The 18,658-nt window shown below is 47.7% G+C and overlaps 1 protein-coding gene across 2 annotated transcripts in view; it reads left to right on the forward strand.

The window, feature by feature from the left end:
* FRMPD3 (FERM and PDZ domain containing 3) overlaps nt 1-18,658 on the forward strand; it is a 133,510-nt gene that overhangs the window by 54,701 nt on the left and 60,151 nt on the right. The window contains exon 1 of one of the 2 annotated variants that reach the window (XM_082376973.1): nt 18-105. The exons of the other annotated variant lie outside the window; for it this stretch is intronic. The gene's annotated coding sequence lies outside the window, so the exon portion shown is untranslated. Of the gene's footprint in view, nt 1-17; nt 106-18,658 lie in introns of those variants that run through there. 2 annotated transcript variants of the gene reach the window in all.

The raw sequence follows: 18,658 nt of genomic DNA on the forward strand, positions 1-18,658 counted from the left end.
CTGGGCACAGCCCGGGGCAGCGCGAGGGGGAGACGGCCAGAGGGTGGCCAGAGGGTTCCCTGGGCAGGGCAGCCGCCCAGCCCCGGCCCGCAGCGGGCCTCGACAGTAAGTACCGCGCTCCGCGCAGCCGGGTTTGGGATCGCCTGGGAAAGGACCAGAAAGCAGGGCGCCCAGCTGATGAGGCCAGGGTGTGTGGGGTTGGCGGGGGGATGTCGGCAGCCGGGTGCTGGGGTCCTCACCGGCCCCACACAGCGACTCCGGGCGGCGCTGGCATGGGTCCCTGGTCCTAGGCACGGGCCTGCTGGGCTCCCGCAGTCGATGGACCGTGGACGGAGTTGGCGCGTCCGGAGCCGACATCCCTCCTCCCCACCATCCGCCAGCCCCCCACCCCCAGTCCCCAAGGAGCCGTTCGGGTTGACAGGCCACCCGCGAGTAGATTGGAAGACAAGATGCGCGGGGCCGAGGGTTTGGACGCCCGTGGAAAAGTGGCGGCGTGAGCGGGAAGTTTTCCTCTGGAAGTGGCGGTGGCGAGGGGGAAGGAGAGCTAGAAGCCGCGAGGCACACGCCGGCGGGGGCGGGGGCAGGGGCGACCCCTGGGGGACTCGGGCCCCGCCCTCCCCGCCGCAGCCCTTTCCCGAAGCTCCGCCCCCCCGCGGGAGCCCGACGTCCCGAAGTGCGGGGGCTTCCAGGCGCAGTTTCCCCAGGGCCGGCGCACCCTGGCTGGCCTGCCCTCGCGTGGCCTCAGCGTTCACGAAGCATATCGGCGCTGAGAAACAAGACCGCCCGCCCGACAAGGTGATGCATTATTGTAGAAAGCTTGGCAGGTGGGAATATGCAGGCCCGTACCTGTCACTTTCTTTTCCTGAGCTGTGTAAAATTCTAGGGTCGGGGGGGACGGTGGTGTCTGAGATCACAAAAGTGAGTTTATCCGAAGTCACAGAGTCCCATTCTTAGAGAAGACCCAGATCTCCTGCTGCTGCCCACCCCCGCCCCCCAGATTCTCATCTGTACCAAGAGTCCTGATGATCATAGTAGCTACTGTTACTATGTGCCAAGCATCGTGCTGACCTCGTTAGGTAGTAATGAGAATTCGTGTACAATCAGAACTGTAGCTGGCATTCACTCGGTTCTTTCTGTGTACAGGGCACGGTTGTTGTTAAGTGCTTTACGTGTGTTTAATCTTCACAACAACTCTGTGAGGTAGAACCTGATATTTTCCCCATTTTACAGATGAGGAGATTGAGGTGGTGGAAATTGAGGGGTGGACAAGCCCAAGGTCCCACAGCTGGTGAGAAGCAGAGCTGGGCTTTCCCCCCGCCACCCGTGTTCCACGCCCCCACTTCTTACTTCCGCACCCCGACTGTTAACCACTAGAAATAGGATGAGAATTTGACTTTAATGAAGTAATAACACAGGCTTTGTTTTCCCCACAGCAAAGCTTATTTATTCTGTAGATCTGAAGTCAGGGCCCAAGGCCCAAAGAGATTGGAACCAATTTTCAAATCATGCTCATTACATTCTGTGGAGAGAGGCAAACCAAGTGGACTGTAACACAGGACAGCAGATCCTATTAGTATCTAAACATAACAATGATCATCTTGATTGCTAATAGCCGCTAGTGATTGAACACTTAACTTTGTACATTTAATCTTCATGTAGGTACTTTGAAATAGGTACTATCATGAACCCCATTTTATAGCTGAGGGAACTGAGGCTCAAGAGGTTAAGTAACTTGCCACAGAGTTGGGATTCCAGCCCAGATCCTCTGCCTCCAAAGTCCAGATTAGATCTGACCTTTGGCAGATTTGTGGCAACTCCTTGAGCCATCTCCTCCTCCGCCAGTTGTCCAGAGCCCTGCACTGTTCCCTCCATTCCCCAGCCCCCTGTTTGCATTGAAGAAAGGATTGTACAGGTTGGTGGAGAAAGGGCTTCCTAAAGAACATGGAGTGTTCTGCATGGATTTGGGTTTTGTCGTTGCACTAAGTGCTGTGTCTATAACGTCAATAAGTTGTTGTGCTTTCTAAGTTTTATTAATTGGACAGGTGTCTGGTCTGCTGGCTTGGAGCTGTTAATCCAACATTATGGCTCTATCTGAGTACCACTGTTAGGAATTATTTTCTAAAAAGTTTTTAGAACCTTATTTGCAATGCTGAGCAAAGCCATCTTCCCACCTCCTGGGGAGGGAGAGGGGTCTTCTCTTTCAGCCAGGACTTCAGTAGCAGAGACTGCAGAAGACACTTGTGTAGAAGTATTGCTATTCCTATTGATTTTTGTCCCTCCTTCCCCCAGGATGGCCCCTGTGAACTGAACAGAATGTGGCCAGGTTCCAAGGGGCTCTTCCTGAGGCACGTCTGGCCCTGCAGTGGGGATGTTTGTAATTTCCCACCACTAGCCCTGACCCATTCACAGAGCTGGCTTCCACAGACCCTCTTCGGTGTGGACATAACAGCGTGTGAGCTTCGTGGCTTTGGTCTCCATTACTATGGCTGAATTTCAGTGCATCTGCTAGCGGTCCACCCCTCCTGCCCCCTCCCATGAGAGGGGGGTCTTCCACGTGTAGCTTTTGGGTGGTGCGTAGGATGTGTGGCTGGTAATCCAGTGCTGGGTTGTGTCCCTGGTTGTCTCTGTGGCCTCTCCTGAGTTCAGTGCATCATGTCAGAAGGCCGCATGAAAGGGGCCGCTGGGTAGCACTAGTCCTCTGCCCTCATTCCTGTGGCTAGAAATTACAGATTCACTTCAGTTTTGCCTGCATTTTTTCGGTGACTTCTTTTAATTACAGTGGCTTAAATACCTAGAGGTTTCCCTCTTTACTGAATCTTCTCCTTTCCTGGAATGCCCTTTTCTGCCTTGTCCGTCTGCTGGACTCCTGTTCATCTTCACCACTCAGCTTGGGGTGGGGCTGGGGTCTGGTGGGAGTCATGGGGAGGGGGGAACGGCCCTCCTCTGTACTCCCATAACATCCTCTGCTGCCCCCTGTGGTTCCAGGTGACACATGATTTTTTATCTGTCTGTTGACATACCTGCCCCCATCTCAGACTGCAACTTCCCTGAGGGGAGAGACTGGCCCTAGTTTCTCTTCAGTGCCTGGCACTGTACCTGGCACATAGTAGGTGCTCAGTACATTTTTGTTGTGTATATGAATGAATGCTATCTAAGAGCCGGTGGAGGGAGCCCCTGACTCACAGCAAGGGACTCTGCTATTATTCCCCTTACAAGAAGGCAGGTGGGAGCAGAGCTGGCATTATTCTGTAACAGAGAGTCCCAGTTCTGTGGATTTTAATCACTGAAAAAATACAAATACACCGTAATGCCAAAACCTGAATGCTTGGGGAAGGGCTTTTCTGGTTAATAGCACGTTCTGGGTAACTGAGGTTTAGGCGAAAAAAAGTAGGTATTTTTCTTTACACTTTTTGGGTCTTTCTACAATGTCTGGGTCTGGTTTTCTAGTGAAAACCAGAATTAGTGAATTGAGTCTGGGGTCCGTCATTGAATCTGTGTTGCCAAGTAGGTAGCCTGTGGGTTCTTGGGATTCCCTAGGATTCTATCTCCCCCAAGCCTGGTTGCAGAATAGGGCGTAATCACCTTACCACCTTCACCCAAAGACAAGCCTACAAGCTCTTTGAGGTTTGCAGTTTTACTGCTACTCACATCCTGGAAACTGACAGGGGGGGCCCAACGAACAACATGAAAGAGGCGCAGAGTGTGTGATGCTAGCTCACGCCCTCTGAGATAGAAAATCAGCACCTGCTCTTGCCCTTCACTTTTATCCTTAGGTGGGGGGTTCACCAACCTTGCTCCCCCTTTTCTGATACCATAGGATCTTCCCTGTGCTTTAGGAAAGACCTTCTAATTCCTTCCTCCCTCTCAGCCGGAAGATGCAATTAGGCAGAATAAAAGGTGTCTCGTTGCCCTGAGGCTGTAGTTGGCATCTCTGGACGTCTCCAAACGGGGTGACATGAGTTTACCAGGCCTCTGCTCACACAGCCTCTTTTGTTGAGTTGCTTCTTGGCCTGATTTCTGCCCTGTCCCCCCTCCCCCCGTGTACTCGATGGACAGAGCTTGAAGCTGGTGCACAGGGCGGAAGGCGGGCCTTGCTCGGTTTGCTCCCTCACAAGAGGTTTGCCTGGTGCCTGGGCTTCACATACCACCCGCATCATCTCAGGCAAGGAGGGGGCAGATGGGCCATCTAGGCAAAGCAGCGGGATGGATGTGTCTTTCTCTGTCCAGCTACGACTAGACTGGCTTGCCCCGAGGGGGCACTGGGGAGAGGACCTTATGCCCCAGCAGAGCCAGACCTGAGAGAGGGCGCGAGGAGAAGTTTACTCGCTCGCTGTCTCCCTGTGTCAGCTCCAGCTACTTGCCTCCCCAGCACCCCTCCCCCACTCGGGCTGTCCTCTTCGTGCCTCCAGCCAACCCCCCGCCCCGTCTGTCTCTGGGCCAGTTCTCCGTGCCCTCCCTCTCTACGGGCCCAAATCTGGCCCCTCCTGTAGTCCCCAGCTGCAGTCCTTCTCCAGAAAGCCTTGGCCTGCTGCTTCTGGAAATCCGCAGAGAGTGGATAAGGGCACAATAAATAACTTCCCAAGTCCCCGGCAACTCTGAGATTCTCCAGCTGTTTGACCAGAATCAGGGGTTGGAGCCTCCCAGGCTGGCGGCCCGGCCCATCGCTGCCTGGCAGCCTCACAGAGAGGAGGGAGATGGCACAGCCAGCCCACGGAGGAGGCCCTCGTTTGGCTTCAGGAGGCTTTGCCTGGAACCCTGTGCAGCCGGCGCCTGCCAAGCAGCCCCCAGAGGGCCGCTGTGTGAGCCCTGGGTCTTTGGCTGCTGGGGGCAGCTACTTGTTGGGGTGTTCGCAGCAGCTCCTGTCCACACCTGCTCCCCCTGTCTGGCCTCCAAACCTTGTTTACAGTTCAGCCCTGGGCAGACTAGAGGCTAGGATCCGAAAAGAGAGAAAGATCTGGGTGGCCAGGGACCCTCTGCCGGCTTAGCGTTCTGTGCCAGAGCTCTGCAGCCCAGCCTGGCCTCGGAGAGATGTGCTCACTGAGGGGAAGAATTCAGGCCTACTGCTCCCTTCCCTGCCAACTCCACTTTTCCCATCATGACCATTCCCTCTCACCTTCTGGAATTCTCTCCCCTTCCCATTTTCTCCTCTTGATCTCATTCTCTTTCGCAAGAAAAATACAGCCTCTGGTGGCTGGGGAATTGGCGCAAGTTGAGACGGTGTCCTGGGTCCTCTTCCTCAGGCTATTTCAGATTTGCCCCTCGCTCGCCACATCCCCAGCCGTGAAATGGGGCGGGTGCCGTCCTGCTGTCAGTGTGGCAGAATAGCAGTACCCTTCCCCAAAGAGCTTGATCGCCCGGAGTCCTATACCAGAAGGCTCTCATTACCGCGTGGCCCGCTGCCAAGGCCCGAGGGCAGAGCTGGGGACAGCTCGAGGGCATTTCGAGAGCAGGCGAGGCACAGGACTGGGCCGCCAAAAAAAGCTAAGGCAAATGAGAGTCGGCGGGCACAGTTTCTCTGCCAGGCTTGCCTTCTCCAGGCCTGTCCTTTCTCCTTCCCTGTCTCCAAGGCCCTCCTCTTGTCTCATTTCTGCACTTCTGTCTGGGTTTCTCTGCTTCACCTCGCCTCTCCCCTCCCTCCTGGCTCTGTCTGGCCCCCTCTCCTGCTCAGCCATCTTCCCCTCCTGTCCTCACCTCTCCCCATCTGGCTCGGTCAATCTCTGTCTCTGCCTACTTTAGAAATACTTGGTGTGGTACGTGGAGGGTGGAGGCGGGGTTCCCAGAGCCCCTTGGAGTGACACGATAACTCCTTCAAGCTCCCGTGAGTATTTCGTTGCTCCAGTTCCCCCTCAGTGCCTCTGCCAGTGACAGGTGAGTGGGGTCTATAATGCAGGCATCTCCCCACTAACTCCGCCACAGCTGTGTCAGCAGCTTCAGACCTGGTGACCCACGGTGCCGTATGGCCTGAGCCTCACATCTGGCACAGCCCTCACATCTGTCACTGGGCTGGCAGCCCCAGCACAGAGGGTTTAGGAGCGTGTCTGGGCCTATTAGACAACACGTGTGAGTCTATTGGATGCGAAGCCCCTGAGGGGGAGAAGTAGGGAGGGGAGGGGTCGGCTGTCAAGAGGGTCGTCTGCAGCATCCTCTCAGAAGCCTCATGGGGTCGGTCTTTTGTGAGGTGACTCCAGTCTCCCAGGTATTTGTGGAAGGACAAATGGCTTTGGTCTCTCTACCTGCTCCCTTGTGACCTGGTAGAACAGGTGACAGGTGTCTCCATTCCAGCCCTCAAGGGAAAAGCAGCTGCTTGGACAACCAGAAAATGAATCCAGACGCCAGCAGGTTTTCCAGAAGATCCCTGTCCAGGCTCAGCTGAGGAGGAAGTTGCAGGGCCATGAAGACCTGGAGGGAAAGAAGGAGAAAAGCCCAGCAGGCAGCCCTGGGAAAGTAATCGAATTGTCTACCCAGAGGCTCTCAGGAAGGGAAAAGACTATCCAAAGTCATCCTGCCCACCCCCTGGGCCTCTGGCCCTTCCGAAAGAAGAGTTGTTTGCTCTTTAAAGAAACATTTCTTCCCTGGGAAGGAGTAGCCATTAGATTTCCCACCCTGGTACTCCTAAAAGGACTGGAGGCATTCTGGCTCCCACTTCTTCTTAGACTGTAGCCCTCCTGTACTCTTCCTTTTACTCCATTCTCTCCCTATTTTTGTCTTTGGACAGAGATGTTGAAGGGTTTCTCCTGTGGACCAGACTCCCCGTCTAGAAACCTATCTTTCACAGGCTGAGGCAGAACCAGTAGGCATTTGATAATGGATTGCATGGAATGGCCAGAGGATTCTAATCCATATACCTCAAAATCACTCCTACCCGTGCATCCGTCAAGCCATTTAAAAAATATGGGACTTCCCCGGTGGTCCAGTGGTTAAGACTCCATGCTTCCATTGCAGGGGGCATGGGTTCGATCCCTGGTCTGGGAAGTTCCACAGGCCGTGCAGTACGGCCAAAAAAAAAAAAAAAATTGGAACTTCCCTGGCCGTCCAGTGGTTAAGACTCCACTCCTCCAATGCAGGGGGTATGGGGGAACTAAGATCCCGCATGCCGTGCGGCACAGCCAAAAAAAAGAAAAAAGAAAAAAGAAAATATTTATTGTAGCACCTACTATGTGCCAGGTACATAATAGGTGGCAGAGATGCACTGTTGAACAAAAGAGACATAGTCAATACCCTTACGGGGTTTACAGCCAAATAATCACAGAAATGAATCTATAATTACAGAGCCTGATAAGTCTCACGAAGGAAACAGATCGGGTTGCAGTGTTAGGAATATCAAGGGGCAGAGTTCTCAGGGAAGACCGCTGTGAGGAGGTGATATTTACATAGAGACCTGAAGGATGAAAGATCAGCCACGTGAAGAACGGGGAAAGAGCTTTCCAGGAGAAAGGAGTATGAAGTGGGAAGGCCTCGAGGTAGCATAGAACTTGATGTTTTCAGAAACTGAAAGGAGGCCAGTGGGGCCAGATTGTTCTAGGCAAGATTAAGAGAAGCATAAGAGAAGTTTGGCAAGGAGGAGAGCACGACAGGGCCTCGGAGGCCACGGCAAAGGACTCTGGATGTTCTTCACTTGCAGTGGGAGACATCTACAGGGTGTTAGGCAGGGGAGTGACGGGATCTGATTGGGGCTTTTGCAATATCTGTAGTGACCAGGCTTAAAAGGGGGCAGCAGTGGCTACAGAGGGAGACCAGGAAGGAGGCTATTGCAGCAATCCAGGGGAGAGACGATGGTGGCTTGAACTGGGTGACAGCCATGGAGATGGAGAGAGTTGGTCAGATTCTGAAAGAACAGCTGCAAGGACTTACTGAAGGTTTAGAGGTGGGGGGTGAGGGAAAGGGAAAGACAGAACTCAAGAATGACTCTGAGGTTTCTGGCTTGAGTCATTGAAGAGGTGATGGTGCCATGTACTAAGATGAGGAGGGCTGAGGGAGGCCTGGGCTTGAGGGAAAAAAAATCAAGAGTTCAGTTTTGGACATGTTAAGTTTGTGATTCCTGTGAGACATGGCAGCAGAGATGTCAGAGTAGATCATTGGAATGTAGGAGTTTGGGAGCTCACAGAAGAGGTGTGGGTAGAATTGGAAATTTGGGAGTTGTCTGCACATAGATTGTATTTCAAGCTAGGGGACCGATGAGGTCACCTGGGAAAGAGAGTAGAGAGAGAAGAGAAGGCCTGCGACCGAGTTGAGAAGAACCGCAGGGTCCAGTGATTAAGTGGAGGAGGAGAAACCCACAAAGGAGACTTAAGAAAAAGTGGGCAGAAAGGTAGTTGGGTGTCAGGAAGCAATCACAGAAGCCAAGGGAGGAGAGTGTCCCAAGAAGGAGGGAGTGGTCAACTGTGTCCAAAGCTGGTTAGAGGCTGAGTAAGCTGAGGACTGAGAGATAACCATGAAGGCCACTGGTGACCTTAACAAGAGTGACTCGGTGGAATTGAAGGATGTGGGAGCCAGATTAGAGTGGCTTGAGGAGCAAGTGGGAGACGAAGACGTGGAGAAAATACGTGTAGAAAACTCTTGAGCAATTTTGCCATGAAGGGGGGCAGGAAGTGGGGCAGTGTAAGGGGATTGTGGAGTGGAGCCAGGTGGTTTCTGTTAGTTTTCTTAAGGATGGATGGCTTCCATCAGTGTGCTGGCACGATTCTGGAGCGGTGAAGAGATTGATGACTTAGGGAAGAGAGTGAATGCCCAAAGGAGTAAAATCCTTGAGAAGTTAAGAGTACCCTCTGTGGTACCAGAGCATAACTGAAGAGATCTGCCATTGATAGAAGAAAAGAAAGATCCTCCATTTTAGTAGAAGGGGAAAAAGAAAACACAGGGACAGGTGCAGACAGGGTGGTGTGTAGATTTGGTGGTGGTAAGATAAAGGAGCTCTCATTTGATGGCTTCTGTTTTCTCAGCAACATATGGAATAAGGTCATCAGCTGAGACTTGTTGGGACAAATGGGGAGGTGGGGAAGGAAGATCTAGGAGAGAGGAGGAGCTATGAAAGAGTCATCTGAGAGAGTGAGAAAATGGTGGCCAGATAGCATTGAGAGCCCATACCAGGTTTGAGACCATGGGTACAAAGTGAAAGCCATCTACTCAAGTGTGTGGTTTTTCTCCAGCTGCCTTTAGCTACTTGGATACAGGCATGGATAATGCATACGGTTGAGTTTATCGAGGAGTGGGGTTTGCAAGGGAAGAATAGCAGAGGAAGAGGAAGTAAGGAAGTTGAAGGTGTTTGCAAAAGAATGATGTGAACATGAAGGGAAGTGACGTTAAGAAGGAGCGTGAAGGAGAGCAGAAAGTGAATAACTAGGGGCAAGTGCTTAGGGAGGCCTCTCTGAGGAGGTGACATTTAAGCTGAGACCTGAAGGGTGAATGAAGAGTTGGCTCTGCAAAGAATGGAGGAACAGATTTCCAAGGAAGGGAATAACAAGTGAATAGGTGATCTCGATTAGTCCTGCAGTGGGAGTCCTTGCGGAGGTACACTGGCAGGATAGATGGGGAATACAGAGTGGGATCTTGGCAAGGGAGATTGGGGAGGTGGTCGAGTATCTGATGATGACCCCAAATCTAGGTGTAATGATGGAGTAAGTGACTGAGTGAAGGTAGAGGAAGCAGTTTTTGGAGGCCTCTTCATCACCCTGTGGATGTTGAATTCACCAATGGTGGTATCAAGAGTTGGAGTGGGCACACCCATTAGGGTGGCTATTATCAAAAAAATGTTTAATATTAAAAAGATAGAAAATAAGAAGTATTGTCAGGGATGTGAAGAAATTGGAATCCTTGTGCATTGCTGTTAAGAACGTAAAATGGGGGACTTCCCTGGTGACGCAGTGGTTAAGAATCCACCTGCCAATGCAGGGGACACGGGTTCGAGCCCTGGTCCGGGAAGATCCCACATGCAACTAAGCCCGTGCGCCACAACCACTAACCCCGCATGCCACAACTGCTGAGCCCTCGCGCCTAGAGCCCGTGCTCCGCAACAAGAGAAGCCACCGCAATGAGAAGCCCGCACACGTCAACGAAGAGTAGCGCCCGCTCACCACAACTAGAGAAAGCCCGCACACAGCAACAAAGACCCAACGCAGCCAAAAATAAGTAAATAAATTTATTAAAGAATGTAAGTGGTACAGTCACTGTAGAAAACAGTATGTCAATTCCTCAAAAATTAAACAGAGAATTACCATATGATCCAACAATTTCCCTTCTGGGTATATACCCAAAAGAAGCGAAAGCAGGGACTCAGATATTTGTACACCCATGTTCACGGCAGCATTAATCACAATAGCCAGAAGTTGGAAACAACCCGTGTCCATTGACAGATGACTAAAATGTGGTACATATATACAATGGAATATTATTCAAACTTAAAAGGGAAGGGAATTCTGATTCATGCTACAACATGCATGAACGTTGATGACACTAATCTAAGTGAAATCAGCCAGTTAGGAAAGGACTAATGTTGTATGGTTCCACCTCTACGAGGTTCCTAGAGTAGTCAAATTCATGGAGCCAGAAAGATAGAATGGTGGTTGCCAGCGACAGTGGGGAGAGCGGAATTGGGCACCAGTGTTTGATGGATACAGAATTTCAGTTTGGGAGGATGACAAAGTTCCAGAGACAGATGGTGGTGATGGTTGTGCAACAATGTGAATGTACTTGATGCCACTTAACTGTGTGCTTAAAAAATGATGAAAATGGTAAATTTTATGTTGTGTACATTTTCCCACAATGAAATAAAAAGTTAGGGGATTCGCTGGCGGTCCAGTGGTTAGGACTCGGCGCTTTCAGTGCTGGGGGCGCAGGTTCGATCCCTGGTCAGGGAACTAAGATCTGCTAGCGGCATAGTGCGGCCAAAAATAAAATAAAAAGTTAGAGCAGAGGGGAAGATCCCATGTGACTCGGAACTGAAGTCCTCAGTGAGTTGTGGGGACCACCCAGGATGTCATAGACAGCAGTGGGGAGGGAGATAGAGTGGTAGAGGTGGGCGGCGGGCATGTTCCTCAAGGGAGCAGGATTTTTGGCAGAGTAAGGAGGAGGAATGGCACTGGCAAACAAGGAGGCACCTGCACCTACCCCCGCCCGCCACAGGCCCTGAAGGTCTTGAGATTTGAGAGGGAAAATAATCCAGCTTCCACTTGAGAGGGCTGGCGGGCAAACGATGTCCTCAAGGAATAGACCAGGCTTCCATTGAGAAAGAAGGTGAAAGGGCACTTTCAGAGAGTAAATGAAAGATACAGAGGAGTTTGCTGTTGACCAAGAGTTCCTGAGGGCACAGCGGAAGGGTTTGAAGGGAAGAGAAGTGTGGCATTAGGGGATGAACAGACCCCTACGGGGATGAGAATCCCTGGGTTCTGAGGGATGACCAGAGTTGAGTGGACTTCTCTTTGGTGTTGACCGAAGTTAACAGGCATGTGAGGCCCGCTGGGCTGAGTCTCCCATATGGGAAGGTGGACTTACAGGCAGGTAGCAAGTCAGTTCTGCAGCTGGAGTCTCTGATATGTCCCTTCTACTGTGGTGGCTTCAAGGCAGGCTGCTCTGACAGAGAGCACTGGCGTGGCCCTCCGTTCACTGGCAGAGGAGCGAGCGGTCTGCTGACTCTCTCCCCGCGTCTACTCATTGCCTGCTGCTTAGCCCACGGGTTCTTGGCCAAAATCGTGTGGGAAAATTGGCTCTGGAGTTGGACGGACCTGGGGTGACATTGTAGCTCCACCACAGCGTATACAGCTGGGTGTTCCAGAGCAAGTTTAACTTAATCTCTCTTCACATATTCTCAGTTTCCGCATCTGTAAAATGGCGATAATATCTCCTACTTGGGGGGTTGTCGTGAGACTGGATCGAGGCAATATGTGCGCCGTACCTGGCGCATTGCGAGTCCTCAGTAAATGGCAGCTGTTGTTTTCAGTACCGAGCTCTGTCAGCATCTTCCTCAACTTACTCCCAGATGTTGTGAGTCCTCAGGCTGTTCTTTTGCTGACCAAACTCTTCAGTAAGGCTAAACGGTGCCCCATCTCTCCAGATCTGTCTCTCCTTTCCCCTAATGCAACCTTACCTGTCTTATTTCATATACTTTTAGAGCCCTCCCTGTTCTTTCCTTTTCTGATGCAGGCAGTGGGTTCTTTGTTTGCATGGCTTTATGTATTCTTTCTCCAAGACAGCATTTGTGTTTTCTTTTTTTTTTTCTGTTTTTTCTTTTTTTTAAAATTTAATTTAATTTTTTATACAGCAGGTACTTATTAGTTATCTATTTTATACATATTAGTGTATATATGTCAATCCCAATCTCCCAATTCATCCCACCGCCACCACCCGCCCCCCCCCCTTTCTACCCTTGGTGTCCATACATTTGTTCTCTACATCTGTGTCTCTATTTCTGGCTTGCAAACCAGTTCATCTGTACCATTATTCTAGATTCCACATATATGCGTTAATATACGATATTTGTTTTTCTCTTTCTGACTTACTTCACTCTGTATGACAGTCTCTAGGTCCATCCACGTCTCTACAAATGACCCAATTTCGTTCCTTTCTATGGCTGATTAATATTGTATTGTATATATGTACCACATCTTCTTTATCCAGTCGTCTGTCGATGGGCATTTAGGTTGCTTCCATGTCCTGGCTATTGTAAATAGTGCTGCAAGGAACATTGGGGTGCATGTGTCTTTTTGAATTATGGTTTTCTCTGGGTATATGCCCAGGACTGGGATTGCTGGGTCATACGGTAGTTCTATTTTTGGTTTTTTAAGGAACCTCCATACTGTTCTCCATAGTGGCTGTGTCAATTTACATTCCCACCAACAGTGCAAGAGGGTTCCCTTTTCTCCACACCCTCTCCAGCATTTGTTGTTTGTAGATTTTCTGATGATGCCCATTCTACCTGGTGTGAGATGATACCTCTTGTAGTTTTGATTTGCATTTCCCTAATAATTAGTGGTGTTGAGCAGCTTTTCATGTGCCTCTTGGCCATCTGTATGTCTTCTTCGGAGAAATGTCTACTTAGGGCTTCAGTCCATATTTTGATTGGGTTTTTTTTTTTAATATTGAGCTACATGAGCTGTTTATATATTTGGGAGATTTATCTTTTGTCCGTTGATTCTTTGCAAATATTTTCTCCCATTCTGAGGGTTGTCTTTGCATCTTGTTTATAGTTTCCTTTGCTGTGCAAAAGTTTTAAGTTTCATTAGGTTCCATTTGTTTATTTTTGTTTTTCTTTCCCTTACTCTAGGAGGTGGGTCAAAAAAGGATCTTGCTCTGATTTATGTCATAGAGTGTTCTGCCTATGTTTTCCTCTAAGACTTTTATAGTGCCCGCTCTTACATTTGGGTCTCGAATCCATTTTGAGTTTATTTTTGTGTATGGTGTCAGGGAGCGTTCTAATTTCATTCTTTTACATGTAGCTGTCCAGTTTTCCCAGCACCACTTATTGAAGAGACTTTTTCTCCATTGTATATCCTTGCCTCCTTTGTCATAGATTAGTTGACCATAGGTGTGTGGGTTTATCTCTGGGCTTTCTGTATTCTTCCATTGATCTATGTTTCTGTTTTTGTGCCAGTACCATATTGTCTTGATTACTGTAGCTTTGTAGTATAGTCTGAAGTCAGAGAGTCTGATTCCTCCAGCTCCGTTGATTTCCCTCAAGATTGCTTTGGCTATACGGGGTCTTTTGTGTCTCCACACAAATTTTAAGATTTTTGTTCTAGTTCTGTAAAAAATGCCCTTGGTAATTTGATAGGGATTGCAATGAATCTGTAGATTGCTTTGGGTAGTATAGTCGTTTTCACAATATTGATACTTCCAATCCAAGAACATGGTATATCTCTCCATCTGTTTGTGTCATCTTTGATTTCTTTCATCAGTGTCTTATAGTTTTCTGAGTACAGGTCTTTTACTTCCTTAGGTAGGTTTATTCCTAGATATTTTATTCTTTTTGTTGCAGTGGTGAATGGGATTGTTTCCTTAATTTCTCTTTCTGATCTTCCGTTGTTAGTGTATAGGAATGCAAGAGATTTCTGTGCATTAATTTTGTATCCTGCAACTTTACCAAATTCATTGATTAGCTCTAGTAGTTTACTGGTGGCATCTTTAGGATTCTCTATGTATAGTATCATGTCATCTGCAAACAGTGACAGTTTTACTTCTTCTTTTCCAATTTGTATTCCTTTTATTTCTTTTTCTTCTCTGGTTGCCGTGGCTAGGACTTCCAAAACTATGTTGAATAATAGTGGCAAGAGTGGACATCCTTGTCTTGTTCCTGAGCTTAGAGGAAGTGCTTTCAGTTTATCACCATTGAGAATGATGTTTGCTTTAGATTTGTCGTATATGGGCTTTATTTTGTTGAGGGAGGTTCCCTCTATGCCCACTTTCTGAAGAGTTTTTATCATAAGTGGGTGTTAAATTTTGTCAAAAGCTTTTTCTGCATCTATTGAGATGATCATATGGTTTTTCTCCTTCAATTTGTTAATATGGTGTATCACGTTGATTGATTTGCGTATATTGAAGAATCCTTGCATCCCTGGGATAAATCCCATTAGATCATGGTGTATGATCCTTTTAATGTGCTGTTGGATTCTGTTTGCTAGTATTTTGCTGAGGATTGTTGCATCTATATTCATCAGTGATATTGGTCTGTAATTTTCTTTTTTTGTAGTATCTTTGCCTGGTTTTGGTATCAGGGTGATGGTGGCCTCGTAGAATGAGTTTGGGAGTATTCCTTCCTCTGCAATTTTTTGGAAGAGTTTGAGAAGGATGGGTGTTAGCTCTTCTCCAAATGTTTGATAGAATTCACCTGTGAAGCCATCTGGTCCTGGACTTTTGTTTGTTGGAAGATTTTTTGTTGTTGTTGTTGTTGGAAGATTTTTAATCACAGTTTCAATTTCATTACTTGTTACTGGTCTGTTCATATTTTCTATTTCTTCCTGGTTCAGTCTTGGAAGGTTATACCTTTCTAAGAATTGGTCCATTTCTTCCAGGTTCTCCGTTTTATTGGCATAGAGTTGTTTGTAGTAGTCTCTTAGAATGCTTTGTATTTCTGCGGTGTCTGTTGTAACTTCTCCTTTTTCATTTCTAATTTTATTGATTTGAGTACTCTCCCTCTTTTTCTTGATGAATCTGGCTAAAGGTTTATCAATTCTGTTTATCTTCTCAAAGACCCATCTTTTAGTTTTATTGATCTTTGCTATTGTTTTCTGTTTCTATTTCATTTATTTCTGCTCTGATCTTTATGATTTCTTTCCTTCTACTAACTTTGGGTTTTGTTTGTTCTTCTTTCTCTTTTTCCTTTAGGTGTAAGGTTAGATTGTTTGAGATGTTTCTTGTTTCTTGAGGTGGGATTGTATTGCTAGAAACTTTCCTCTTAGAACTGCTTTTGCTGCATCCCATAGATTTTGGGTCGTCGTGGTTTCATTGTCATTTGCTTCTAGGTATTTTTTGATTTCCTCTTTGATTTCTTCAGTGATCTCTTGGTTATGTAGTAACGTATTGTTTAGCCTCCATGTGTTTGTGTTTTTACGGGTTTTTTTCCCCTGTAATTTCTAATTTCATAGTATTGTGGTCAGAAAAGATGCTTGCTATGATTTCAATTTTCTTAAATTTACCGAGGCTTGATCTGTGACCCAGATGTGATCTATCCTGGAGAATGTTCCATGTGCACTTGAGAAGAAAGTGTAATCTGCTGTTTTCGGATGGAATGTCCTATAAATATCAATTAAATCTATCTGATCTATTGTGTCATTTAAAGCTTGTGTTTCCTTATTAATTTTCTCTCTGGATGATCTGTGCATTGGTGTAAGTGAGGTGTTAAAGTCCCCCACTATTACTGTGTTACTGTAGATTTCCTCTTTTATAGCTGTTAGCTGTTGCCTTGTGTATTGAGGTGCTCCTATGTTGGGTGCATATATATTTATAAATGTTATATCTTCTTCTTCTTGGATCGATCCCTTGATCATTACATAGTGTCTTTCCTTGTCTCTTGTAACATTCTTTATTTTAAAGTCTATTTTATCTGATATGAGGATTGCTACTCCAGCTTTCTTTTGATTTCCATTTGCATGGCATATCTTTTTCCATCCCGTCACTTTCAGTCTGTATGTGTCCCTAGGTCTGAAGTGGGTCTCTTGTAGACAGCATATATATGGGTCTTGTTTTTGTATCCATTCAGCCAGTCTGTGTCTTTTGGTTGGAGCGTTTAATCCTTTCACATTTAAGGTAATTATCAATATGTATGTCCCTATTACCATTTTCTTAATTGTTTTGGGTTTGTTTTTGTAGGTCCTTTTCTTCTCTTGTGTTTCCCACTTAGAGAAGTTCCTTTAGCATTTGTTGTAGGGGTGGTTTGATGGTGCTGAATTCTCTTAGCTTTTGCTTGTTTGTAAAGCTTTTGATTTCTCTGTCGAATCTGAATGAGATCCTTGCCGTGTAGAGTAATCTTGGTTGTAGGTTCTTCCCTTTCATCACTTTAAATATATCGTGCCACTCCCTTCTGACTTGTAGAGTTTCTGCTGAGAAATCAGCTGTTAACCTTATGGGAGTTCCCTTTTATGTTATTTGTCATTTTCCCCTTGTTGCTTTTCGTAATTTTTCTTTGTCTTTAATTTTTGTCAATTTGATTATTATGTGTCTTGGTGTGTTTCTCCTTGGGTTTATCCTGCCTGGAACTCTCTGTGCTTCCTGGACTTGGGTGGCTATTTCCTTTCCCATGTTAGGGAAGTTTTCAACTATAATCTCTTCAAATATTTTCTCTGGTCCTTTCTCTCTCTCTTCTCTTTCTGGGACGCCTATAATGCGAGCTTAATGTTGTCCCAGAGGTCTCTTAAGCTGTCTTCATTTCTTTTCATTCTTTTTTCTTTATTCTGTTCCATGGCAGTGATTTCCCCCATTCTGTTTTCCAGGTCACTTATCCGTTCTTCTGCCTCAGTTATTCTGCTATTGATTCCTTCTAGTGTATTTTTCATTTCAGTTATTGTATTGTTCATCTCTGTTTGTTTGTTCTTTAATTCTTCTAGGTCTTTGTTAAACATTTCTTGCATTTTCTCGATCTTTGCCTCCATTCTTTTTCCGAGGTCCTCGATCATCTTCACTATCATTATTGTGAATTCTTTTTCTGGAAGGTTGCCTATCTCCACTTCATTTAGTTGTTATTTTGGGTTTTATCTTGTTCCTTCATCTGGTACATAGTCCTCTGCCTTTTCATTTTGTCTCTTTTTGTGAATGTGGTTTTCGTTCCACAGGCTGCAGGATTGTAGTTCTTTTTGCTTCTGCTGTCTACCCTCTCAGCATTTGTGTTTTAACTTCAATGCTATAATCCAACATAATGAAAGCACCTCATCCTTCCCACATAATTGTGGCCCTCTCATCGTCTGAGAATAGCATTGTAAAGTGTGGTCCATGAACAAGCAGCCTGGGCACCACCCTGGAATTTGCTAGGAACTTAGACCTAACTCCAGACCTACTGCATCAGAATTATTCTAGCAATACCCCCAGGTGGTGCATATACACACTCAAGGCTGAGCTGCCCTGCTAGAGTAAGGAGCCCAAGTGAGGGCTCCTTTAGCAGAAGAAGGGTTAGTGTTCAAGGTCCTAATAAGGGGACACCCAGAGAAGCTCCCTCACAGTCCCAGGGAAGGAGCTCCCATCCCTTCCACAAGGAGAAGACGGCATCTCCTGGGGTCCCAGCTGCCATTTGGGATCTCTGGAGCTTCCAGGAGAGTCAGACTCCTGTGACTGGAATCAGAGAGCTAATTGGCCCCATGTGGCTCCATGGCCTGCCAGTTGCAAGGGGAGTGACAAGACTCCCCAAGGAGCCAACCAAATGTAAAGAAAAAGGAGCCAAAGGCAAGGAGGGATGAGGAACTAAAAGCTGATGCCTGGGAGTTTAGCTGTTAGAAATGTAACAGCTTCCTGCCGAAAAGTGCAGGGGAGAGAGCAGCAGCTGAGAATCAATCCATCTTCTTCTCAGTTCACCTGTCCTTCAGCCACGTCCTGCCTAGCAACAGTTGTCAGCATGAGCTCCAGCCACCAGTCCCTCTTTGGACAGTGATGGGGAGATGAATTTAGCCCCGAGAGGAACTGGAGTCAGGGTGTCCACAGGGAGGCAGGTCGTCTAATCGTTGGGACAGTTCCCTGGAAAACGAGGGGGCAGAGCATATCATGGGGCTGCCACTTAGAGGCAAGGAGTTGATGGGGGAAGGGCCTGGATTGTAGGAAGCGGGTGAAGTTTATCTTCAGCTCCCATCCTCTGCCCCTCCAGCCACCCTGAATGATGCTACCAGTAACATTGCCACCTCTACATCTACGTGACACATTTAGCCTTCCAAAGTGTTTCTGTAACCGTGATGTCATTTCATTCTCCCAACGACACTGAGTGAGTGGGATCAGAGACAGATGAATTAAGATGTGGGCCGGCCGGCCAGACTCAGCCAGGATGTGGAGAGCTTTGGCTGCAGGGTTGGGCCAACCCTGCGATGGCGACTGAATAGCCAGAGGGTCCAGGACCCTGAGTGGGTGTGGGTGTGGGTGCTGGGATTGTGGGCCCTGTCCAAGAAATTTGGCTCTAGCCGAGGCCCTCATTGGCCTCCACCTTGGAGTCTGAGCTGGAGGAGGAACAGAGACCTAGCCTATTTGGCAGGACAGT

The sequence above is a fragment of the Balaenoptera borealis genome (genome assembly GCF_965194805.1).
Source record: "Balaenoptera borealis genome assembly, chromosome: X".
Lineage (NCBI taxonomy): Eukaryota > Metazoa > Chordata > Mammalia > Artiodactyla > Balaenopteridae > Balaenoptera > Balaenoptera borealis.